Genomic DNA, 27245 nt, shown 5'->3' with positions numbered 1-27245 from the left:
CCAGTGAGAAATCTCTAGCACAAAACTTCACAAGCCACTTTTGACACATTTGGTCAAAAGGAGTGTATAGAGCACCTTCTCCATACACTGCACACATTTTTTTATGCATTTCAGTTGTGGTTTTACCTTTCTTGGAATAATAAAGAATAATATGGCAAATATGTTGCTTCTTTTCTTCCATCTTCAATATTAAAATGGCTATACAAAAATTCATTAATTTTGACAAGTTCTTTTTAAATGCATGCTGATATGAAAACTGTCACAATACAATCTAACAAAATTGTTTCAAAAATGAAGTTAAAGACAACTAAGCACTACTAGAGTCATCACACAGAAAAAAAACAAATGAAATTTTTGTCCAACCCAGTATTTACTGAATACTGTTCTGGATGCTAACAATAAAATGAACAAAATAGGTAAGACCCTGCCCTCATGGAGCTTATATTCTCATAAAGGGAAAAAACAAAGAATATAAATAAATAAACAGGGTAATTTCAGGCCCAGGTAAGTATTATAACCGCAGTAAACAGTGACTAGGAGGAGGGAGGCTATTTTAGATGAGGTGAGAGTGGGCAGAGGACCAGGAAGGAATCTGGAAAAGGTGACATCCAGTCAAAGACCTAGAGTATGAGAGACAGTTGGCCATTTCAAGAGCATCAAAGTGTTTCTGCGGAAGAGAAGAAAGGCCAGGGGGGCTAGAACTCCGTGAGCACAGGTCAAGTGGAAATGAGGAAGAAGAGATGCATGTGAAGTAGTTTGTTTTTATTTTAAGTTCAAAAGATGGTATTAATGGGTTTAGAGCTAAATGGTGATGATTTTTAAAAGAGGTCTTGCTGTCTTGTGTGTAGAGAATGGTTTGGGAGTGGAGGGAAGAGGCAGCGGACATCCAGGAGGCTATTGCTGGCGTCCAGCCGAGAGACAAGGATGGCTCAGGCCGGAGTAAGGCTGGATGGTGGCAGGCTGGTGGTGCACTAGGGAAGGGGAGGGAACAAGGATGAGACAGGAGACAGCATCGGTTCCATGCAGAGGATTGCCCCGCTGCAGCACCCTGTAACTAGCTAAGGAATTATCATTAGATAATGCTTACAGAGGGGATGCAGGGAAGATTCCTGCTGGGAAAGAGGTAGATGTACAGAAAGGGTGATGATCAGGGCGCCCTAAATACAAACGTCTCCACCACGGTTTCCCTAGGTCAGACGCTGCTATATGGAAATTCTGTTTCAAGGGTTTGAAATGAGGGGACTGACCAATTTCCTAGCCATTTATTATATCCTTTTAAATTTTTTATTATTTCACTGATGTTCTTTTTTATGGTAAAAAACCATAACATTAAAGTTACTATCTTAACCATTTTGAAGCATGCAGTTCAGTGGGGTTAAGTTCACTCACAGGGTTGTGCCAACAGATCTCTATAGCATTTTCATCTTGCAAAACTGAAGCTCTCTACCCATTACATACTCATTCCCCATCTCCCTCTCCCATTTATGTCTCATTTTGAACATAGATCTAAACAATTACATTCAGTCTCCACAAACTCAAGCTCCATTCCTTGGCATTTTTCCTTCATATTTGAAAATGGCATTGAAATTCATCAATGTCCAAAATACCAAACTTAACTGAATTTTGTTTTTAAAGAATTAGGCTCATTAAATTAAAAACGATGAAGTCCAGTGCCACAGGGCAGCATTCTCCGGCGTCTGTGACTCGGTGTTTTTGAACAGGGCGATGTAGTCCGTTCGGTGGGCCCGTTCTTCCCTGCTGTCTCTCTGCGCGGTCAGCACAGCATATTGGCATCCCTGCTCCTGACTCCCACTAGGTGCCTGAAGCATCCCCAACCACTGTGACAACAAGCAGCACCCCCTCAAGTTTCCGAACCCCTGGGAGAGTGTTGTCCCATCCTGGCAGGGATCCACAAGTCATGCATTTATTAAAACCCCTTGACTTTGGACAATCTCGTCTGTCATAATCATCATATGACTTAAATCAATTATGTCATCACAAGTCCATGCTACTGATAGGGTTCTAGCTACCTATTACACAAGACATAATTATGTTTTCCCACACTCTTTTCTCCTACAAGCACCAGCTTGATTTTTTTTTATTTTGGCCAATTCCTTTGGGCTCACACTTCTTTGAAGTAACTCTCATTAAGTAACTTCTTAATAAGAGAGTCCTGTCCCACTTCACACACCTGCTCGCCCGGTCCTACCACAACTCGTGGTTTTTATTTCCTTATATAATCCAAGGAGGGGTGTATCCAGGAGCACAGAGGGTGCCAGGAAGGGACAGTATAGCGGGGCTTGCATGGGGCTTGCATGCTGAACGACTGTTTCAAAAAGAGAGAGCCTTGGTAGGCGCCATCACCACCATCACACCAATGGCACAGGCTTCCCTTTTTAGGGCAAAAGGCCTTGTTTTGAAGAGCAGTCCAATATTGTCTGAAAGAGAGAAGACAGCAACGTTTACCAGGCAAGACACAATGAGTCACTCCTTCCAAGCTAGTCTCTCTGGTTTTTCTGGCATCGGCTACTTCTATCTGATAGTAAGAGCCAAGAATACAATACCTGCTGGCTTTGTTTTTGAGTCATAGCCAGTCTTTCTTTTTCTTGCAATGAATTTATTACTCACCAAAGTAAGCCACAGCTGCCAAACTTGATAACTGCCTTTTCTGGGATCCTCCCAGAGAAAAGGAACATGTATGCCAGAGCACATGGTTATGAAATTTATGTCCCCTCCAATTACATCTGTACCTTTATTCATATAAGTGATGGTAAGTTGCATGTACTTTGTCATGATGAGATTGCATTATCTGCTTCTTATCATGACAGGACTGACAATAGCCTATTTTCACTGAACGCTACAAAGCTAAGGTTTGCGGCAGATTGTATGTCCTTTTATTTTTATTTCTTTTCCTAGCTCAAACATCAGTTTACAGTAACATAATCTTCTGTGAAGTCTCATGGGGAGAAAAGCAATTTGGACGTCCCCACTGTAACTCGATTCACAGACTGTTGAACGCAGCAGACACCTCATATTACAGTCTTATCAATCCTGGAAACACCTGATAGATGTCTCATCTCCTCCCAGTTCTGCCTCCAAGCATCTCTCTCTGTGCCCCCTTTTCTTCCTTCCTCTCCACCCGTCTCAGGTGGGGGTTGTACCGACTTCCTTTCCTGTCTGCTCTTATCACCACTGTCTGTCTTACCTCCTTGCTCATTCAGCCGAACCCTCTCTTTCTAGCTTCTTCACTCCCTTCTAATTCACTGGCCCTTTTTCTATCTCCCCTCTGAAACAAGCCTCCTCTGTCCTAGAAATGAAACACCTTGGCTAAGCTTCTCTGTTAGTTAACCAGCCTGTTCCTTTCCTTCCTTTCTCTACCCACTGCTTAGCCAAGTAGGTAGAATAAGTAGAGTGAATGTTTGTGAGTAGGGTTTTTTAATCAGCCATTCACTTTAATCTATAGCTCTCCCTCCAGAGTTCCTACCAACCTACATTTTCCGGTGATGTTCACCTTGTCTCTCTACAGTTCTTTGCAGTTGACTAGGCACCTTTTGAGAGGTATTCTTTCTTTAAGATTTAAGACTTTTCTAATGAATCCTCCCATCTGTTTTCTTTATTCTCAACATTCACCCTCCAGAAATCTCAGCTACACTCAAAACTTCAACTGCTTGATTCCAGCCCTGCAGGGCACTTGTAAGCAGCTGTGCCTGCCTGAGAGTATGTCCGTGTTTCACAGACTTTGCTTCCTGAGCTGCAGTAGGTGGAGACTGGATGTCTGACAGGAGAAAAAGGCCTGATTCATGCCCAGCCCTGCTCCCCTTGACGTTCCTGTCTGTCAGTCTGTTGCTCATTCTACTGTTACCCTTGCCTCTCCCCTCAGATCATCACATTGTTCAGTCTGGGCAGCACATTTCCTTGTTATACCTTGGATCCTGAGCTTTCTCCTGAGGTTTAATTCTGCATTTTAGCTACCTCCTAACTATTTCCACCTGATTCTCCTATCATCACCTCAAAACCCAAGCCTAAGAATAATGCATTTACTCCGGAAGGAGTTGTGGGGGTGGATTGGGGGGCACAGTGTTCTTTCTAACTCACCGATTTCTGTCAATGGTACCATCTTTCACCTAGTGAGACTCAAAATTCCAGTCACTTTTGCTTCTCTTCTTGTTCTAGTTACCAAGCCTTCTTGATTCTTGCTCTGTACTTTTCTTTTCTTCCCTATATATGTCTGCTATGAGCATCTTGATTTATGTATCCTGCCTGCAACTACATCAATCCTCATAAAACTCTATTCACAAACATTTATTACTGCCTGTATTCATGAGAATTGTTTCAGTTACAAATAAAAAACCCCAGGTCAAAGTGACAAATTAGAAAACAATTGTTTTGGGCCCACATTTAACCAAAAAGACCAAGGGTTTCTGCCTTTGGGTGTGGTTAGATTTAGGTGCTCAAGGAACTCCCTAGGAATCTCTCTCCACCTCTTGACTATGGGTTGGCTTCACTATCAAACACATTTTTTCTCACTCTTTTTCTCTTTTTAAAATTGAATTGATTGGGGTGACATTAGTTAATAAAACCACACAGGGTGCAAGTGTACAACTCTACAACACATCATCAGCTCATTGCATCATGCCCTCACCAAGCAAAGTCAAGTCTCTTTCCTCTTCCATCCCCGCTTTGCCTCTCCCACCTTCCCCGCCTCCCTTCCCTCTAGCAATCACCATACTGTTTTCTGTCTGGTTGTGTTTCTTATTCTGGGTTTTTTTTTTATCCTTCTGTGTGGGGTTTTTTTCTTAATCCCATCACCTTTTACACCCAGCCCCACAAATCCCTCCCCTCTGACAGCTGTCAATCTGTTCTCTGTATCTATGAGTCTGTTTCCATTTTGTTAGTTTATTTTGTTCCTTAGATTCTACATAGAGGTGAAATCATATGTTATTTGCCTTTCTCTCATTGGCTTCACTTAGCATAATAATCTCCAGTTCCAACCACGCTGTTGCAAAAATTAAGGTTTCCTTCTTTTTTACAGTCAGTTATATTCCACTGTGTAAATGTACCACTGCTCTTTTATCCACTCATCTACTGATAGATATTGGGTTTCTTCTAAATCATGGCTACAGTAAACAACTCTACACTGAACATAGGGATGCATATATTCTTTTGAATCAGTGATTTGGGTTTCTTTGGATATATTTCCAGATGTCGCATTTCTGGATCATAAGCAGTACTATTTTTAATTGAGGTAACTCCATACTGTTTTCCACAGTGACTGCACCAGTCTGATTTCCCACCAATAGTGCATAGGAGTTCCCTTTCCTCTACATCACAGATGGCAAACACGAGGCCCGAGGGCCAAATCTGCCCCCCCCCACCTTGTTTTACCCAGCCCAGCACCTTGTTTCTACCTGGTGGCAGCGCCAAATTCTGGCTTAACTGTTAAGGAGTAGTTACATTTATACAGTCCTATAATTACATTTGGCCCTTTGAAGGCAAATGCAAGGCTGATGTGGCCCCCAGTGAAAATCAGTTTGACACCTCTGCTCTACATCCTTGCCAACACTTGCCTTTTGTGGATTTATTGGTGATAGCTATTCTGACAGTTGGGAGGTAATATCTCACTGTGGTTTTAATTTGCATCTCTCTGATGATTAGTGATACTGAGCATCTTTTCATATGTCTATTGGCCATCTGTATGTCCCATTTAGAGAAGTGTCTATTCAGGTCCTTTGCCCATTTTTTAATTTGATCGTTTAGGGGTTTTTGGTGTTCAGTTGTTTGAGTTCTTTATAAATTTTTAATATTAATCTTTTATCAAATGTATCATTGACAAATGTGTTCTCCAATTCAGTGTGTTGTCTTTTTATTTGGTTGATGGTTTCCTTTGCTGTGCAAAAACTTTTTCATTTGATGTAGTTCCATTTGTTTATTTTTCTACTGTTTCCCTTGCCTGAGGAGCTATCTCAGAAAAAATATTGCTATGAAAAAGTCTAAGATTTATATATATATATATATATTATATTATGCTATTACAGTTGTCCCATTCCCCCCCTTTATTCCCCTCCACCCAGAAGCCCCCTCCCACCCACATTCCCCCCCTTTAGTTCATGTCCATGAGTCATAAGTTCTTTAGCTTCTACATTTCCCACACTACTCTTACCTTCCCCCTGTCTATTTTCTCCCCATCGTCTATGCTACTTATTTTCTGTACCTTCTCCCCCTTCTCCTCCTCCCACTCCCCTGTTGCTAACCATCCATGTGATCTTCATTTCTATGGTTCCCTTCCTGATCTAGCTGTCCTCTTAGTTTGCTTTTGTTTTAGGTGTGGTTGTTAATAACTGTGAGTTTGCTGTCCTTTCACTGTTCATCTTTTTTATCTTCTTTTTCTTAGGTAAGTCCCTTTAACATTTCATATAATAAGGGCTGGGTGATAATGAACTCCTTGAACTTGACCTTATCTGAGAAACACTTTATCTGCTCTTCCATTCTAAATGAAAGCTTTGCTGGATAGAGCAATCATGGATGTAGGTCCTTGCCTTTCATGACTTGGAATACTTCTTTCCAGCTCCTTCTTGCCTGCAAGGTTTCTTTTGAGAAATCAGCTGACAGTCTGATGGGAACTCCTTTGTAGGTAACTGTCCCCTTATCTCTTGCTGCTTCTAGGATTCTCTCCTTCACTCTAATCTTGGGTAATGTAATTATGATGTGCCTTGGTGTGTTCCTTCTTGGGTCCATCTCCTTGGGGACCCTCTGAGCTTCCTGGACTTCCTGGAAGTCTATTTTCTTTGCCAGATTGGGGAAGTTTTCCTTTATTATTTGTTCATGTAAGTTTTCCACTTGTTACTCTTCCTCTTCCCCTTCTGATACCCCTATAATTTGGATGTTGGAATGTTTAAAGATGTCCTGGACATTCCTAAGCCTCTCCTCATTTTTCCGAATCCTTGTTTCTTCATTCTTTTCTGTTTGGTTGTTTCTTTCTTTCTCCTGGTCCACTCCACTGATTTGAGTCCCAGTTTCCTTCCCATCACTATTGTTCCCTGTGCATTTTCCTTCATTTCACTTAATGTAGCCTTAATTTTTTCATCTAATTTGCAACCAAAATCAACCAATTCTGTGAGCATCCTGATCACCAGTGCTTTGAACTGTGCATCTGATAGGTTAGATATCTCTTGGTTGCTTAAGAGATTGGCCCTGGAGCTTTGATTTGTTCTGTTTGAGCCTTTTTTTTTTTTTTTTCAGTCTGGTCTCACCTGTTATGTAGTGAGGGTCAGAGCCTTAGCTGTTCAACAGGGAGGGGCAACCCAGTCACTGGGTTGTGATGCTGCATGTGGGGGCGGGGTCAGAGAGGGAACAATGGTGCTTGCTCCTCTCTCTTGGATTTCAGTCCCTCTGGTGCTTCCCACAAGCAAATTGGGCCCTTCTGGTGCTGGTTCCCGGGTGGGTGAGCTTTTATATGTTCTAGGACCCTGTGGGTCTCTCCAACAAACTCTTTTGTGCGGCTGGGAGTCTCTCCCAGCACCTCAACCCTGACAAGTGTTTTCTGTAGGTGCTTTTAGGCTTTATTTCCTTGGTTGCATGGTCTGTCTTGCAGACCATGTCTGGTTTATTTGCATGCAAATGTGTGACTGTGGTCAGCCAGCCACCTTTGCACGCCTCACTGGGTCTGCTCGTTGCTTCCCCACACCCAGGGTCTGCCAGCCACTGTTTTTCCTTCCTCGACCCCTCTCCCCCGGCCACCAACTTCGCTCCTCTTACCGGTCTGGATGAATGGTTTTCAGGCTTCCATATAGTTCAATTTTCTGTCTGTTCTGGTTGGGGTTTTTTGTTGTTTCTAAATTTTTGTTGTCCTTAATTTTGGTTGTGCTAGGAGAGACAGTGTATCCACCTACGCCTCCATCTTGGCCAGAAGCCCCCAAAATGTCTAAGATTTTTATTGCCTATGTTTTATTCTAGGATTTTTATGGTTTCATGAGTTAATTTAAGTCTTTAATCCATTTTTGAGTTTATTTTGTGTATAATGTAAGGAGGTGGTCTAATTTCATTTTGTTTTTTTTCACATGTGTCTGTCCAATTTTCCCAGCACCATTTATTAAACAGACTGTCTTTACTCCACTGTATGTCCTTGCCTTCTTTGTAAAATATTAATTAACCATAAAGGTGTGGGTTATTTCTGGCCTCTCTATTTTGTTTATATGCTGGTTCTTAAGATAATACCAAGGTGTTTTTATTACAATGGTCTTGTAGTATAGTTTTATATTATGTGTTGTTGTACCTCCAACTTTATTTTTCTTTCTCAAGATTACTTTGGCTATATAGGGCCATTCATTGTTTCATATCAATTTTTGGATTATTTGTTCTAGTTCTGTGAAAAGTGCATTGGTATTTTGATAGGGATTGCATTGAATCTATAGATTGCTTTGAATAGTATGGACTTTTTAATGATATTAATTCTTCCTATTCATAAACATGATATATGCTTCCACTCATTTGTATCTTCCTCAGTTCCTTTCCTTACTATACTATAATTTTCCCAGTGCAGGTCTTTTACCTCCTTGGTTAAATTTATTCATAGGTACCTTTTTTTGATACAATTATAAAAGGGATTTTTTTTAAGTTTCTCTTTCTGATAGCTCATTATTAGTGTATAAAAATGCAACCACTTTCTGGATATTCATTTTGTATCATACTACTTTACTAAATTCATTTGTCAGTTCTAGTAGTTTTTTGGTGGAATCTTTAGGGTTTTCCACAGTGTCATGTCATCTACAAATAATGACAGTTTTACTTTGTTCTTTCCAATTTGGATGACTCTTATTTCTTTTCCTTGTCCGACTGTTGTGACCAGAATTTCCAGTACTATGTTGAATAAGAGTGGTGAAAGCGAACATCACTGTCTCATTTCTGATCGTAAGGGAAATGCTTTTAGTTTTCCCCATTTAGTGTGATGTTAGCTGCAGTTTTGTCATATACGACCTTTATGTTGAGGTGTGTTCCCTTATTTCCACTTTTGAGAGTTTTTATCATAAATGGGCACTAGATTTTTTTCAAATGCTTTTCCGTATCTATTGATATAATCATGTGGTTTTTATCCTTCATTTTGTTTATGCGATGTATCATGTTTATTAATTTGTGAATATTGTACCAACCTTGCCTCCCCAAGACAAATCCCATTTTGATCATGGTGTATGATGTTTTTAATATATTGCCAGATCCTATTTGCTAAATTTTGTTGAGGATTTTAGCATCTATGTTGACTTACAATTTTTTTTAGTATCTTTATCTTCTTTTGGAATGAGGATAATGCTGGCCTCATAAAATCAGCTTGGGAGTCCTTCCTCTTGAATTTTTTGGAATAGTTTGAGAAGGATAGGTGTTAGTTCTTTGAATGTTTGGTAAAATTCAACCGTGAGCCCATCTGGCCCAGGAGTTTTATTTGCTGTGAGTTTCTCGATTACTGCTTCAGTTTCATTAGTCTATTGGTTTATTCAGATACTCTGATTCTTCTTGACTCAGCCTTGGAATATTGTATGTTCCTAGAAATGTATCTATTTTACCCAGGTGGTCCAATTTGTGGCATATAGTTGTTTGTAGTATTTCTTACAATCCTTTATATTTCTTTGGTGTCAGTTGTTACTTCTTCTCTTTCATTTTTTGCTTTATTTACCTGGGTCCTCTCTCCCTTCTTTTTTATGAGTCTGGTTAAAGGTTTTTCCATCTTGTTTATCTTTTCAAGGAACCAAATCTTAGTTCCATTGTTCTTTTGTATTTCTCTTTTAGTTTCTATATCATTTATTTTCACTCTAATCTTTATTATTTCCATCCTTCTACTTACTCTGGGCTTTGTTTGTTGTTCTTTTTCTAGTTCTTTTAAGTGTAGAATTAGGTTGTTTATTTAAGATTTTTCTTGCTTCTTGAGGTAGACGTGTAATGCTATTAATTTCCCTCTTAAGACTGCTTTCACTGTGTCCCATAAATTGGGGGTTTTGTGTGTTCATTTGTTCATTTTCATTTGTCTCAAGTAAATTTTTTATTTCTTCCTGGATCTCATTGTTGACCCATTCATTGTTTAATAATGTGTTATTTAGCCTCCATGTGTTTTGTGTTTTTCAAGGATTTTCTTAAATTGGTGCTGATTTCTAGAGAATGTTCAATGTGCCCTTGAAAAGAACTTATATTTTGCTGCTTCTGGATGAAATGTTCTATAAATATCAATTAAATTTATTTGGTCCAGTGAATTTGTTGTTTAAAGTCACTGCAGCCTTATTGGTATTCCATCTCGAATAACTATTCATTGATGTCAATAGGGTGTTAAAATCCCATCCTATGACTTTATTACTGTTGCTCTCTCCCATTATGTCCATCGAGGTTTTCTTCACATATTTAGGTGCTCCTGTGTTGGGTGCATATATGTTTACAAGGCTTATATCATCTTATGAATTGATCCCCTTAGTATTATGTAACTTCCTTTGCCTCTTATTATGGCCTTTGTTTTTAAGTCTATTTTTTCTGAGATAGGTATTGGTACCCCAGCTTTTGTTGCTGTTTCCATGTGCATAGAATACCTTTTTCCATCCCTTTATTTTCAGTCTGTGTGTATCTTTTGCTCTGAGGTCGGTCTCTTCTAGGCAGCACATATATGGCATATGTCTTCTTATCCATTCAGCTACTTTATGTCTTTAGATCGGAGCATTTAATCTGTTTACATTTAAAGTTGTTGTTCATATGTTCCTATTTATTGCTATTTTATTCTTTATGCCTATGTTCCTCTATTTCTTTTTTCTTTCTTCTTCTTAAAGAATGACCTTTAACATTTCTTGCAATACTAGTTTGGTGGTAGTGAACTCCTTTAGCTTTTTTTTTTTTTTGTCTCGGAAGCTCTTTATTTCGCCTTCAATTTTAAATAGTAGTCTTGCTGGTAGAGTGACTTCCATTGCATGCCCTTGCTTTTCATCATTTGGAATATTTCATGCCAATCCCTTCTGGCCTGAAGTGTTTCCATTGAGAAATCAGTTGACAGACTTATGGGAACTTCTTTGTATGCAACTACTGTTTTTTCTTTGCTGCTCATAAGAGTCTTTGTCTTTAACCTTTTCCATTTTAATTATCATGTGTCCTGGTGTGGGCCACTCTAGGTTCATCTTGTATGGGCCTTTCTGTGCTTCCTGGACGTGTGTGCATTTTTCGTTCACCAGGTTAGGGAATTTTTCAGTCATTATTTCATCAAAAATGTTCTCAATGCCTTGGTCTCTCTCTTCTCCTTCTGGTACCCATGATGCAGACATTGTTATACCTGATGTTGTCCCAGAGATCCCTCAAATTTCATAATTTAAAAAATTTTGTTTTGCTGCTCTGTTCAGGTGTTTTCTGTAGTCTTCTAAACCATTGATTCCATCCTCCGCTCCATTAACCTGTTATTGATTCCTTCTAGTGTATTCTTCACTTCAGATATTGTGTTCTTCATTTCTGATGGACTTTTTAATGATTTATATGCCCTTTTTCAATTTATCTTTTTATTTAAGTTCCCACTGAGATCATACATTCTCCCACTAAGGTCCTTTATCTTCCTTACAACAATTGTTTGAACTCTGCATTTGGTATCTTGGTTGCTTCCATTTCATCTAATTAGTTTTCTGAGGATTTCTCTTGTTCTTTCACTTGGGGCATATTTCTTTGTCTCCCTATTTTATCTGCCTTCTTGTGTTTGTCACTGTGTATTAGGTAGATCTGCTATGACTCCCAAACTCATTATGGTAGTTATATGTCGTGGGTGTCTTGTGGGGCGTCTCAGTGGGACAATTTCCCAAATCACTTGAAGTAGTTGTTGTAGGAATGTTTCTTATGTGGATTATGTGTACTGTCCTGTTGTACTTTAGTATTGAAAGCTTTTGGCCCATTTGTGGGTAAGTCTAACCCTCAGGCTAGCTGGCTGCAAGGATAGACCTGATTACAGTGAGCTGTTCTGTGGGGGTTGCCCCCCCCCCAGATATAGTTGCTTCCAGCAGAATATGGTGCCTGCCAGGATCTCTCCTAGGGTGTGCCACTTATGTGGTTAGTTGGGTTGAGCTCTGGTGTGCTCTGAAGACCTCTACTGGTTATGTTGGTTCTGAGTCCACTTGGGTCAGGTTCCAGTGCAGGTCGATGACAGACGCTGCCCATAACCACCCTTGGGCTAACTGTCTGGAGCTACCACACAATTTGCTGTTTGTGGCAGCCTCTAATGGACCTGGATGTGTGTGGGAGGGGCCAAGCCATGTACAAGGGTCAGTTTCCTCCAACTCTGAACTGGCAGCATATCAGTGAAAGTTCCAAGGCACCTTGAGTTCCACCTCCTCCTGTCAGCAACACTGCCACCCCCTGAGGTTGTCTGGTCTTTCTCGAGAGGCTTCTACAGAAAGACTGTAGAGTGGACCTAGGCTGACTGCAACCCATAGGTGCTTCCACAAGGTGTGAGCTCAATAGGGTGGGGTGACTGGCATTGGGAGGACAGGGCTAGTGGGTCTCCTGCTTGAGGGTGGTCTGGTAAGACACTCAATGTGGGGAATGTGGCCCCCACTCCAGAGCCATATCACTCAGTCTCTACTAGAGTCTCTAACTCTAGCACCCCCAGAAGGCTGCTGCAGGTTCAGGTTGAGTGAAGCAAGCTGGGCCCTCTGCAGGAGCAAGCCCAGCAGGTCTGAACCACCAGGACTTGGGTGGACAGATCAAGAGCCTTTCATTGTCTACCCCTACACCCGGGTGCCTCAAGCACATAACCCAGGCAAAAGCCTCCCAAGAAGACATGCTCTGAGTACTCTGAAGTTCCCAGCTCCGCACAGCACTCAGTCCCCTTGCAGGACTGAGCTCAGCAGGACAGGACTACCAGATGTCAGAAGGGCAGGTCAAATGAGCCTGCCGTCGGGAGTGATAGAGTGGGCTGAGCTCACTGGGGAGACTGAAGTTCCCCCTCCCCATCACTGGGCCACACCACCCAGCATCGCACACTATTAAGTGTGACAAAATAGCCACCACTGACTGCAGACTTATACTGAAGAAATGTAGCACCATCAGTGGAAAGAGAGTACTCTCTTCTCAATTGTCCAGCACAAATCCTAACACTGACTCTGATTTGCAAGACCTGGGTCATGGACCCATCCCTAGACCCTGGGATGATGTCAATTTATCCATCCTACATAGATTAAGTGGTAAAAAGCTTGGTTCCTATAGAAAATAAATGTACTATTACGAGATGAGGGGATAGGTTCTGGGTAGGCAAAGGCAACAGATAATCCAAATACACTCCTTCACCATATAATAGTTAAATTCCCTTAGTCTGACATTCTAAATCCTTGTACCTTAAAATGCCGCAAAACTTCCTTACCTGTTTTCTCAGCCCTTATTCAGCACAAGCCTTTCTCTTGAGCCTGTCACTTTTTTCCAGCTTTATTGAGATATAACTGATATAAGATAACATGTACGTTTAATGTGCACAATGTGGTATATATTTCAAAATGATTACCATAATAAGGATAGCTAGCATATCCATCACCTCAGATAGTTACAACTGTGGGGGGCCAATCTTAACTGTTTTTTATCCTCTGATCTCTCCATGGTCTTCCTGTCTCTACGTCTTTGCTAATACCACTACCGCTTCACATTCTACCCATCTTCCAAACCCGAGATTAGTATACCATTTTTGGTCCACCTAATCATTCAGATTGCAATGGTTAATGCTTTTGTTCCCTTGGTTAACATTCAGTGGCTATGCACTGAGCCAGACAGAAAACCACTCAAAAGTCAGAAGTAGGAGGTAGTGCCTGTTATGACTGAACCAAAACAGAAAAGGCTGGTATAAAAGTGAATATTTATTTAGAATGTGAAAATAAGTGAGAACTAGTTACAAATTTTGAAAAGATGGCACAAGATCTAAAAAGCAACAGTATTTTTGTTAACTGCTTAGCACCCATCTCTAATGCTTGTTTGGTTCATTTTTGACTATAGATTCTTTAATCAGATCATCATTTAACAGTTATTTTGTGATATTTCCTATAAAAATAGAAATATAATTCAGTGTTTTCTCTAACCTGAGGCTTTTTGCTTTTTATGATCAATACATTGCAGAACTTACTTTTCAGCTTCACGACTGACATTTGATAACTCGTGCGAATACTTAGCATGCTGTCAAATTGGGGGAAAGCTCTGTCTTCAAGAGTTTTTTTTCCTCTTATTTATAACCTGTGCAATTTGGAAATTTTCCACAGACCAGCCTCTGGGTCCTAATATCTTACACTGTGTTGCTCCTGCCACTGGTCCTGGTCTCTGAGGGACACACTGCACATCTTGTGACAACAGCCAGGCCCTGTACCTGTGGGTGGAGTGGCACAGAGCTTCGTAGGAATGTTTGTAGAAGCCTTTCCACATCATATACTGAAATGGCTAGCAACAACTTTACCCATGGAAGTGAGTGTGAACTATGTAAAAATATTGTACTAAAATCTTCACTAAGTATTTGTCCAGCTCTGCTTCTGGCCCTGACACCATTTGAGACTAGGTGTAACACCCAGGAGTCCAGGCCCAGGTCTCCTTCCAGCCTCCTTCTTCCCACAGTTCCTAAATCTGACCAGACACTGTTTGTTCCAAAGTACCTCCTTTCCCGACAGGGAGCATCCCAAACCAGCAGGCACAGATGTCCCACTGCCAAGCTTTGTCTAACCTTCTAGACCAGTTCTACCAGCCCTTCCCATTTCGAAGCATTATGAGTCAAAGAAAATTGCCCCCAAAATCCAAGCTGGTGCTTGTAAGGGCAAAAGACTAGTGCTGAGTTATAATATAGTATCCTAAATAGCCAAACATAAAATTCTAATGCCTGTTTACTAAATGATGTTTCCCAAACAATAAATGCCAGAATAGACCTGTTGTTCTCCGGCCAGAGTGGCAGCTGCCACCAACAGCCCCAGAAATGATCACCAAGTACATCAACAATTTGTCCTTCCCTTTAACTGAGGAGAGAAAAGTAGCAATTTTTTTCAAAATGAATTTTTAATATGTGAAAAGCAAACTAGAGTTGTGTTTTCAGCGTTGGCCTGAGAGAGCTCAACTTTCAGGTGCCATTCCCCTTGTGTAGGACAGCGCTTCTTCCGTGGGAGAAATGGACCTCAAAGCCCGGTGCTTCGAGGAAGGCCTGGGCCAAATAACCCGAAGTTCTTGAAAACAGTAGGCCTCCGTCCTGGATCCTTGATCATTGCTTCGAATGGCTTTGAGGCTCATGTATGTGGTTAATGCAAAGCTGGGAGAAATTGTGAATTAATAAAAAGAGCCAAAAAGTTTTCTCAGGCTAATTTGATTTTGAAAATAAAATAAAATGTGGAATACTGTAGTTGAGTCAAAAATTCCCCAAATGCTTGCAGAAGTGCAAGAAGATAAAAACAGTTGACATTTATTGAATGTTACTACGTTCCAGCCAGTATTGTAAGTGTTTCAACTTATAAGTAAAACGCAAGGCTTTTCTTGTGTTTCCTATACCCTGGATGAGTTGATTGTAAAGGAGGTGTGTGTGTTAGCTCTCAGTAACTCACTTGGCAAGGTCGCAAGGGTTAGAAGTGGTATGGGGATAGTAAATGTGGGCTACCGTAACTCTAAACCCAACCCTTACCCTACCCCATCCCTAACCCTAACACTAACCCTAAACCTTTCCTAAACCTAAACCTAACCCTTACCCTAACCCTAACCCTAGCCTGAAACCTAAACTTAACCCTAACTCTAATCCTAATCCTGACCCTAACCATAACCATAACTATAACTGTAGCCCTAACCCTAACCAAAACCATAAACCTAACCATAACCTTAACCCTAACCCTAACCCTAGTCTTAACCTAGCCCTAGCCCTAACCCAAACCCTTAACCTAAGTATAATGAGTTGATATTAAAGCCAGACTGTCTGATTCAAATCATGTCTCCTCCACTCACTGGCTGTTAACCTTAAACAAAGTGTTCAAACTCTTGTGCCTCACCTCTGAAATGGAAATAATGAGTATCTAGCTCATAAGGGTGTTGATATGCAGAATGCATAGGCATGTAATAATCAGTCAGTGAATGTTATGTATCATTGTTACTAATACAAATACTAAAGAAAGAAGAAAATACATCACATTTTTAGCAAGGTTGACTGATGCTGAGTTAAAATACAATACCCTAAATAACCAATTGTAAGATTTTAATGACTGTTTAGTAAATCATGTTCTCCCAAACAATAAATACCTATATTGGCATGAAAAGTTAGCATTTTATTTCAGAAACATATATTTCTTGTTGGTATATTTCTTGTTGCCTCAGACATTGAGGCAAACAGTCCCTTTTGCTATGCACGTGTGAGAGTGTAGATGAGGATGTAGGCATTGTTTTGGGGGTGGGTATGTATCAGAGGGTCTCATGGCAGAATTCCGTGAGATTTTATGATTAGATTTTTCCAGAACAATGATTCAGCTCACACTTACTCGCTCTTTAAGACAGGCACATTTGATAACACAGTGAATTTTTTGAAGCTTCATTAGTATAAGAAGTAAATATGTCAAATATATCATATAGATTACTTTTTAACAAAAGAATAAGTAACAGTTATCCATAATTAATTGGTGGGATGAATTATATACTATGATCATTTACAGTGGTGCCTCACTCTATAAAAAATTACTAATAGCTAATATTTCCTAAGTACTAAATATGTGTCAGACAGAGTTCTAACATCTGCAGAGTCAGGCAGAGTGCTTTACATCTATTTTTCATGTCATCTTCATTTATTATTACTATCCTCATTTTATGGATGCTCTGGGAGATAAGTGATTTGTTCAGCCTCATGCAGAAATCATGAAGGCAGGATTCCAGACCATGCCGTGCTGTTTCTGAGCCCTGTTATTAACCATCACCTCATGGTGTCGAGATAAACGGTCAGTCAGCTCCTCACTTTCCAAAAAACATTTCCAAAAAGAATTTTGTCAGCATAACATAATACTTTTAAAATGACATAATTCATAAAATTCTGTATCACACACATTTCAGGAGAATATCATTTTCATAAGAGTGTTTATTATTAGTTCACTCTGGAAAAATGGCATATTCTCCTTTTAAAATTATTTTCACCTTTGGGTTATGTAATTAAGTATCTTTAAACAACCTATACATGGATATTTGCTTAATATACCTGAAATGTAAATGTAAAATACACAAACCCCAAAATATGATTATTTATTTATATATATATATATATATATATATATATATATATATATATATATATATATCATAGTTTCCTGTACTCGAGAATACTGCAGGGTACAAAAACAATTTCAAAAACTATGAGCAGTACCTTCAAAGAAGAAAGATAAAATATTGAATCCATAACATGAAAATTATTGATATATAAAATATATACCTCATATGTCAGATATATCATCGATATATAATGTATATCATGTGTATCACATATATAATGATATATGTCATATACATACACAATACATATATAGAGCAGGAAGAATGTTTAATGATATTATAAAGGAAATGCTTTGGAAATATGTTTTCTCTTGGGCACCAAGTAAAGAATATCTTTTTAAAAAATATATATTTTATTGATTATGCTATTACAGTTGTCCCATTTACCCCCCTTCACTCCCCTCCACCCTGCATGGCCCATCCCACCCACATTCCCCTGCTTTAGTTCATGTCCATGGGTCATACATATAAGTTCTTTAGCTTCTACATTTCCTTTACTATGCTTACCCTCCCCTTTTCTATTTTCTACCTACTGTCTATGCTATTTATTCTTTGTACCTTTTCCCCTTCTCCCCCCCTGTTGATATCCCACTTCCCTGTTGATAACCCTCCATGCGATCTCCATTTCTGTGGTTCTGTTTCTGTTCTAGTTGTTTGCTTAGTTTGCTTTTGTTTTTGTTTTAGGTATGGTTGTTAATGATTGTGAGTTTGCTGTCCTTTCATGTTGGAGCCCAAGAGGCCTGTGAGGGGTCGAGGATAGGGTCTAGCACTGCGGGTGTGGTGACTGGGCCTGGTTTCCGGCCTCAGGGCTATCTTGGGTTGTAACAGTTCTCTGACCCCTTGAGAAACTAGCCGCCTCTCCCATCAACTCATATCTTTGGCCTGTGCATCATGTACCAAGAAAGTATCTTAGCTTGGGAACGTCCGGACTCTAAGGGAAGAGATAAACTTTGTAGGTCAAGGAAGTAAGCTACGTGCCAGAAGGCTTCTCCTTTGTTCTCCTTTGTATCCAAGATTGTATATAAGCCAGAAGACTGCGCAATAAACTTGCCTTATGCCAGCAGAGCATTTGGTCCTCTCCTTTATTTCAGTCCCTCGCTCAGCCTCACGACCACCCTTGCCGCAGTGGGCTGCGGCACTTTCACTGTTCATATTTTTTATCTTCTTTTTTTTATATAAATCCCTTTACCATTTCATATAATAAGGGCTTGGTGATAATGAACTCCTTGAACTTGACCTTATCCGAGAAGCAGTTTATCTGCCTTTCCATTCTAAATGAAAGCTTTGCTGGATAGAGCAATCTTGGATGTAAGTATTCATGACTGAATTCTTCTTTCCAGCCCCTTCTTGCCTGCAAGGTTTCTTTTGAGAAATCAGCTGACAGTCTACGTGAACTCCTTTGTAAGTAACTATCTCCTTTTCTCTCTTTTAAGATTCTCTCTTTATCTCTAATCTTGGGTAATGTAATTATGATGTGCCTTGGTGTGTTTCTCCTTGGGTTCAACTTCTTTGGGACTCTCTGAGCTTCCTGGATTTTCTGGAAGTCTATTTCCTTTGCCAGATGGGGGAAGTTCTCCTTTATTATTTGTTCAAATAAGTTTTCCACACGTTGGTCTTCTTCTTCCCCTTCTGGTACCCCTATAATTTGGACATTGGAATGTTTAAAGATGTCCTGGAGGTTCCAAGCCTTTCCTCATTTTTTTGAATTCTTGTTTCTTTATTCTCCTCTGTTTGGTTGTTTCTTTCTTCCTTCTGGTCCATACTGTTGATTTGAATCCCAGTTTCCTTCCCATCACTATTGGTTCCCTGTGCATTTTCCTATATTTCACTTAGCATAGACTTCATTTGTTCATCTGATTTGCGATCAAATTCAACCAATTCTATGAGCATTGCAACCTGATTACCAGTGTTTTGAACTGTGCATCTGATAGGTTGCATAGTTCAAAACACTGCTAATCTCTTCATTGCTAAGTTGTATTTTTTTCTGGAGCTTTGATCTGTTCTTTTGTTTGTTTGTTTGTTTTGATGCACCTGTTAAGCAGTGAGGGGTGGAGCCTTAAGTGTTCACCAGGGCAGGGCAACCCATGTGACTGGGTTGTGATGCTGTATGTGAGGGAGGGGTCCAAGAGGGAACAAGAGTGCTTGCTCTGCTCTCTGGCAGATTTCAGTCACTTCCCCCGCTTCCCCCAAGCAAATTAGACCCTTCTGATACTGATTCCAGATGGGCGGGCTTGTGTACATTCTAGGACCCTGTAGGTCTCTTCAACAAACTCTCCTGTGAGGCTGGGTGTTTTTCCCACTGCCTCAACCCCCTCAGGTGTTTTCAATCAGTGGTTTGAGACTTTATCTCCCCGAGCTGGGACCCTGGGCTGTGGGGTCTGTCCTGATCCCTAGTTGTTTTTCCCAGTTTATCTGTGCAGGAATGTGAGACCACCCACTACACAATCCATTTCCTCACTAGGTGTGCGCGCTGCTGCCTCGCCAGCCAGCTGCAGCCTTGTGCACCCAACTCCACAATTCACCGCCTCACTGGGTTTGCCAGCTGCCCCCTTGCCTACCCCAGTCCTCCAGCCACCGCTTTGCCGCAAATATCTGCCCAGCTGCCTGTCTCCACCTCTCCCATCAGTCTGGATGGATGTTTCTTCCTTAACTCCTTGGTTGTCACTTTCTTTTTTAATATTTTATTTATTTATTTTAGAGAGAGGGGAAGGGAAGGAGAAAGAGTGGGAGAGAAACATCAATGTGTGGTTGCCTCCCACGTGGCCCCCACTGGGGACCTGGCCCGCAACCCAGGCATGTGCCCTGACTGGGAATTGAACCGGCGACCCTTTGCTTCACAGGCCCGCGCTCAATCCACTGCCAGGGCAGTAGTCAGACTTTCATACAGTTCAATTTTCTGTTGGTTCTTGTTGTTTTTTGTTTTTAAATTGCTGTTGACCTTCTTTTGGTTGTGCAAGGAGGCATAGTGTGTCTATCTGCACCTCCATCTTGGTCAAAAGTCTGAATATCTCTTCTTAACATGAAATTTAACACACCTCCATAAGCTGAAGTTAAGAGAGGAAATGCCACAAGGGAACATGGATCAGATCTAAACCTGGGCCTCAAGTTCTTCCCAGTTTCAAGAAATACTGGAAGTTTACATCCGAATCATATACATATTTATCTTTAATGTAGTTCATAGTAAAGAGTATATATAGAACTCTTATTCTAGAGTAGAGTTACTCAAACATAAATGCCTTTATTGTCTTCATGAAATCCCAAAATAAAAACCTCTTTGAGGAACCTGTGTCAGTATATTTTTATAAAACTTTAATTTACCCAATTCTCCCCCTCCAGTCTCAAGCAAAAAGAAAAGTCCTTTGTAATGTCTTACCTTAGGAATTTTTACAGAGTTAAACATATGAATTCAGAGGCACTCTGGTCTTTTGAAAAATCTAGATCTGTAGAAGACATAGCCCTGGGTGTGATGGAGCAGAAAAGACAGAAAAGCATTTTAAATATCAGTAAAGAGGGAGAGCTGAGATTCTGGGAGACTGGACAGCGGGCAGAAGGTGGTGAGTTCTGTGGAGTCCCTGCTGCTCAGCGAGACAGTAGTAGTGTCAGCCTATAGCGCTCTCTAGGAGGACAGACAGACCCCAGGCACAGGTGCCAGAGGCTCCTCCAGGACATTCCTTCCCAAGGAACAGTCTGGAAGAAGCTAAGCCCTCACACCACGCTGATGAGACACAGGCATGTCAGCAGAAACCAGAATGGGCCATTGGTCACTGACCAGAGCAGTCAGTATCTCCCCAAAATCTGAGCACAGACCTGTGGCCAGAGCCAATCCAGACAGTGTGAGATTCTCTGCCTGCTCTGCAGGATGGGGGCTTGGAGTCAGATTTCAGTAGATTTAGGGAAAATGAAGAAATGTGCTACTTCTTGCACAGCAGCTTGTGAACTGAAATTCATTCCCACAACAGCTAAGTGTCTGGAAAGGACGCATACCACGACCTTCCAAAGGCACGGTTTTGGTTCCCTCCCATGTTCATCCCCTCCTGCAGAATGATGTCTTAACAAGTTTAAGCAAATAAGTGGAATGGAGAGCCTCTTAAGTATTACTTACTGGAGGCAGTTATTGGGGAATATTGCCTGATGAATTAAGTTTCGAAGTATGGAAAACTTGTAAATTGGTATAGTTTATTAATTTTGACAGTTTAAATATGGAATGCATCTGTATCCACAGTATATATCATGGGTTCTTCAAAAGACTTAAGAATCTTAAAAAGTTAAAATATTTTCTTCTAAGAAAGATCCTCCCAAAAGATTAAAAATCAGTTCTTGGATCCAGCTTACCTCTTATCACTTAATAATGTTACAAAAGAATATAAAGTATATTCTACATTGGTTAATTATTAGATTTTATTTATTTTGATTTACATGGAATCACTGATATAATTATTTATATCTACTTTGGAAACAAATACTTCGGTTAATGTTTTCATGCCTCTTTTTATTTCAAAAATGATAGGGAGTTTATTAACATAGCAAGAAATTTAAGCCATCGTGATTAGTGCAAAAGACAAGATCTGAGATATAGTCTTGATCTGAGATGGAATGGATTCCTTGCTCAAATCAAGAGAAGCATTACTAATAAAACATAACCTGTGCCCTGCAGATGAACTGAAATTATTATTTTTTGTCTCAGGTCAAGTTTAATAGAAACTGCAGAAGATAAAAGGTGATGCCCCACTACTGAACACCTCCTCTGGCCTGCCCCTCCACAAAAAAGAAAGGCGGGCCTCCCCAAGCTGGGCAGGAAAGGCCCTAAACCTGAGATCTCGTGTTTTAAGCATGACAATAGTAAAATAGAGGATTTGTTCTCATGGCTCTACACTGCCGCCTTGACCCTACAATGGCCTGGTGCTCACTTCTGCTTAGAGAAATATTCTTTGCTCTTCTGGACACCAGGCTTGATGGTGTATCACTGCCAGGTTTCCAGCCAGCTGGGCGCACTTCCCTGTGTTTGTCAGTGAACTGGAAAGCCTGAACTAGTCTCAGAGTCTCGTCCACAGAGTGGCCAACAAGAAGGTGGTTTACAGTGATCTGGCTGGCGAATGATATCTTTATCATCCACGATAAAGAGGCCCCTGAATGAGATGCCTTCATCAGCCTTGAAGACATCATAGTCCTGAGCAACAGTGCACTTAGGGTGTGACACCAAGGGAATGTTCATGGGTCCCAGTCCTCCTTGTGTCCTGGGCGTGTTGATCCATGCGGCGTGACAGAAGTGAGAATCCACAGAAACACCAATCACTTGGCAGTTGGGTTTCTTAAATTCTTCTGTCCTTTCACTGAAAGCAATGATCTCCATGGGGCACAAAAAGGTAAAGTCAAGAGGGTAGAAGAAGAACACCACATATTTTCCTCTGCAGTCTGATAGGCTGTTATCTTTGAACTGACCATCTGGCATAGCGGCCGTGGCTTTTTAAAATTGGACAGGGTGCCCAATTTTAGCATTTCCTGAAGACATCTCGCTATCTGCGGCTCTGAGACACAAATACCAAGACCAGCTGGTCAGGAAGAAGACCCGCCAAACTAAACTTATTAAATAACCCAAAGTTAAATTCATTTCCCTTTCCAGAAACATAAATACTACAGGTATTTTTCACTTTGCCATTAGGAAGTTAGGAAGGATAGAAGGAGGGAGAGGCTGTCTTTTCCTAACAATCTTAGAATCTATAATAGTTGAGAGAAGAAACATACCTGAAAAAAAATTCATGAACAAAGCAATGCGATCACATACTGGGTTCAATGCCACAATAAGCCAGTATATCATTTCACTAAACAGGCTGAAAGCTAAATAACCACTTTGTGTTTGTAGAACATTTTATCATTGTTTATTAGGTGCCAAGATGTATGTCAATATTCAAATAAAGGGCAAGGAACCCGGACAAGAATTGAGGACAGCTGGAATTGGTCAGCAAGGAGGTTGTTCTCAACTGACTTCTTCGAAACTCAAGGTTACCTTTAATGTTTTCATGTCTCACATTTGTTCAGTTTTGTTTTCATTTTCTATATATATTTTTTTCACTTTCATTCTCTCCTCCAGAAATAAAAGGCTGTAAGTCCATAAGGTGTTGAAGGAGTGAAAAGTGTTCAGGGAAAAAGACTTCAATGTAAGTCTCCCCTGTGTCATTCCTACGTGTTCTTGGGCTGGGGAGTTAAATTCCCTTGTCTCTGTTTCTTCACAGGTAAAAGGAGATGATGGGGCCACCCTCACAGAGTGAGGACGAGAGAAGTGGCAGTCGAAACCAGCACTGGTACTTACAGAGCAGTCACTGCTTAGAAAGTACAGCATAGTCAGCCATGTTGCAATGACTGTGTGTGGTGTCAGATGGGTGTGCAATTTATTGGGTCATCACTTACTAAGCTATATAATGCCTAATCACTGGGTTGTACCACTGAAACTAATGTAATTATGTGTGCCAACTACAATTGAAAAGTAAAAAGTTATTTAAAGTAAAAAAAAAGCACCTGGTACAAAGTAGGCAATCGGTGATGTCCATTATTCTTTCCCTTTTGGAAAAAGGGAAAAAAAAGAGAAAGAATCTAAAATTTGTTTAAAAGCGGTGCTTCTTCAATTTTAGCATATATATGAAACATCTGAGGGTGTTGTTTAAATGTAGACTCTGATTCAGTTGGTCCAGGAGAAGAGCCGAGATTTGACATTTCCAAAGCGTCTGGTCCTTAGACCACATTTTGAATAGCAAAAGTTTTAAAGGCAAAAGGAACATGGAAATGGTCAGAGGAGAAAGAGTAATAAACCAGTGTTTATAGAATGCTCACTGTCTGCCTAGAAATGTATTCATAATACATCTTTTTTTAATCCTCAAAATAGCTCTAAGAAGCAGGTTTTATTATCACTTTACAGAGCAGAAAATTGAGGACCAGGTGCACTAGCTCATAGGAATCTTCGTATTTCCAACGCTCACATTTGCTGTTCACCTTGAGGGAGGACCCAGAGTCAGATCAACAGGTGAGGATGGAGTCTAAGCAGAAGGGAGTGATCAAGTAGGGTGGGCGTTAACGACCTCTAGAGGGAAAAGTGAAGGGGCTCAGGGGGTCGAAAAGTACATGCAATGGGAGAGCGAGATAAGAACACAAAGGCGTAACCTCTTCACCCTCTCTCCGTCTCCGATATTCCTTCAGAAGCTAGAACAGCTACTGTTCAAGGTTCAACCCTCCACGTTTGCTGTCAAATCATCATTGACATAGCACTAGGGCAACTGTTGCTTTCCAGCCAATAAAGGAGTGGATCTGGGCCAACTTTATCTCTCCTAATTGTGTCTACAGTTTCCAAATTAAGAAAGAAAATGCAAGGAGAAAGTCAAAAAGAGGACAACCAAGCACTGCACTTTTGAAGGGATTTTATCAACCACTGACTTTGGCAGTGTTCATATCTAATCTAAGTCCAACACTACCTTAGCAAACAAGAGCTGGAGCCAAAGGTACGCGTCTCTGAGTATAATGAATTCTAGCAGGTGACAGTCATATGACAAGAAGAAATGTCTTACCACTGTAAGGCAGGAGTTATTGCAGTGTTAAGGTTCCACAAGCTGTGGGCTTCACTTAGGGCAGACTCAAAAAACAGAACTATTTTTAATACACTCTGACCTTAGCTTTGTCGTCAGGATGACACACTTAACTGTTTTTAAGGCACCATTCAGGACCCAAATTAGTAAGTTTCTTCAAAGATTTTCATAAAAACTGTAATTCTTAAATGCCAGTAATTCATATAATATGTTTTATTACACTACTAACTCCTTTACTTGAAGGTATAGGACCGGAGCAGAATTGCACTGGATGAGTCCCCTTCCTTATCTTCATGGATAAGATCTGGTGAAAATGAATCCCATGGGGTCATCTTGATCAAGGAATCAGAATAACATCAGGAAAATGGTAAAGAAAAAAAGCAGAACAAGCTTTCTAACAATGGGAACCAATGTGTATTTAGTATCTAACTGTATTTCATTTTTCACAAACCTGTGGAGTAGGTAGTGATATGACCATTTTGTAGATGCTAAAACTGAGATTCAGATAAATTCATTAACTTGCTCTTGGTCATTCTACTGGCAAATGGCAGGGACAGGATTAAAAAAGAAAAAGCCAATGCTCTTTTATAGAGGGTGTGAAGATTGTGGTAGAAAGTGGTTATTGCCTTTCTTTACCAATTCTCTTCTTCCTTAACAGAATCCCAGGTTGTATCTGGGAGCACTTTCACTTGGAATAAAAGACTTTCCCGGCCCTTTGCAGTAGCTGTGGCAATGTTGCCTACATTCTGGGAAATGAGATGTAGGCAGAATGTTACATGGGACTTTGGGAAGTAATAATAACCTCTCCTGTCTGTGGTCAGCCCGCCTCCTTGTTCTCCCTTCTGAGTCTCCAGTTCTTCATTCTCAGGCCGCTCCCAGTAGGACTGGATTCCAATTGTGAACTCCATCACAATTGGCTGAAACCTTCACTCTTCCCCTGTCCCAGCTTATTTCCTACCTGCCCTTCCCATGAGTTCCCCATGATGGAAAGTGAATCTCAGATGCCACATGGTCACCAGGGAGCCAGTATTCCTATCTAGGCTCACTAAAACTAACCAGGGTTCACAGCTGGTCTTTGGTGCCTGGTTGCAACTCTCTTGGGAATGTCTACAAGATTGGAGCCCAGCTCTGAACCCCAGCAAGCTGGCTGGGACTGCTGCTGGCCCCATTGCCTAGGCTGGCCCATGGGTGCCTCACCTCATCACAAACATATCTGTCCGCTTCACAGTCTCAGGCCCCAGAACATCCAAAACTAGTCCTGACTTCTCTGACCCTTCAAACCAGATACCTTTTGGCCACTGATGCCTGCGTGAAACAAGCTGAAGTTGGTCACCTACCACTCTTCCATCCTCAAAATAGTGTCAAGAAGTCTGTTATGCCTTTCCAATGAGCAAAATGCCAGCCACATGTACATCTCAGTTAGTATATCCCTGGCCAGTAAATTGCAAGTCTGTCTCAGCTGAAAAGGTTTTCTCCTTTCTTAGTGTTACTGTTCAGAACACCATTCTGTGTGGGAAGGAGAGAGAGCAAGGGGCAGTAACCCTTTTATTATAATGTTATATACCTAACCAAACCTCTCTTGATTTGATATACATGTGTGTGTATGTGTGTATAATTAGACCAGTTTTAAATTATGGAAGTATGCCTAAAATCTGATCATTGTTTCCTACTTTCTTGTTAATAGGTATGAAAAAGTGTTCTAATGCAAAGATTCTAATCAGATCAAGAAAACTACTAAAAGACACAAGTTGGCAAAGAGTCTGACCTGAGAGATTTGTTAAAACCACAGTATGACCAAGTCTGGTTTTGATTGAGCAAATAGACATAAAGGGGCTGCTTGTAAGACATTAGTTTCATTAATGTCAGAGAAAATCAAGCTCTTTGGTATGAGTTCCCAGGGATGGCTCACAAGGAAAACTAATCCAGAAAAGAGAGAGAAGTAGGAGAGCTTATCGTTTACTATTTTAAACAATTTCAAAACCCTTACTTGCCTTTGAGTGTGGAAAACCAAGGCGGAAATGAAGCATTCTTTCTGCAGGTCTGCTACTGGAATCGCAGAGTGCCCCTGTCGATCTGGAGGTGACGGGGAAGGGATCAAGTCCATTTGGGTGTGCGTGATCTCACCCAGCATTGCGCGGCTCTGAAACCCGCCTTCCTGGACTCCCAAAGACAGAGAGAGGAAACAGGGACTTTCACTTGGGAAACGTGAATTCCTTGTGAGTATTAAGGTAGACTTTTTATGAACTGTAGAACTAAGTATAGGAGGCTAATCAGGAAGAAAAAAGTATAATCATGACTTCTTTTGTGTTGATATAATGTGAGGCTTGCCTGAAGTGAAGGTCTGAAAGGAAAAATCAGACCTATATGTGAAGACCTAAAAAACTACATTTGTTTAGTATGAAAATGATTATTCTGAGATGTCTTCCTGAT

The 27245-nt window shown here is 40.6% G+C and overlaps 1 pseudogene; it reads right to left on the bottom strand.

The window, feature by feature from the left end:
• Positions 1-22147: 22147 nt before the first annotated feature.
• LOC119056462 (peroxiredoxin-1-like) lies at positions 22148-22753 on the bottom strand (annotated as a pseudogene).
• Positions 22754-27245: the final 4492 nt, after the last annotated feature.

This window comes from Artibeus jamaicensis, unplaced genomic scaffold (assembly GCF_021234435.1).
Source record: "Artibeus jamaicensis isolate MK-2021 breed Jamaican fruit bat unplaced genomic scaffold, CSHL_Jam_final scaffold_474, whole genome shotgun sequence".
Classification (NCBI taxonomy): Eukaryota; Metazoa; Chordata; class Mammalia; order Chiroptera; family Phyllostomidae; genus Artibeus; species Artibeus jamaicensis.
This window is presented reverse-complemented; position numbering and strand designations above follow the sequence as displayed.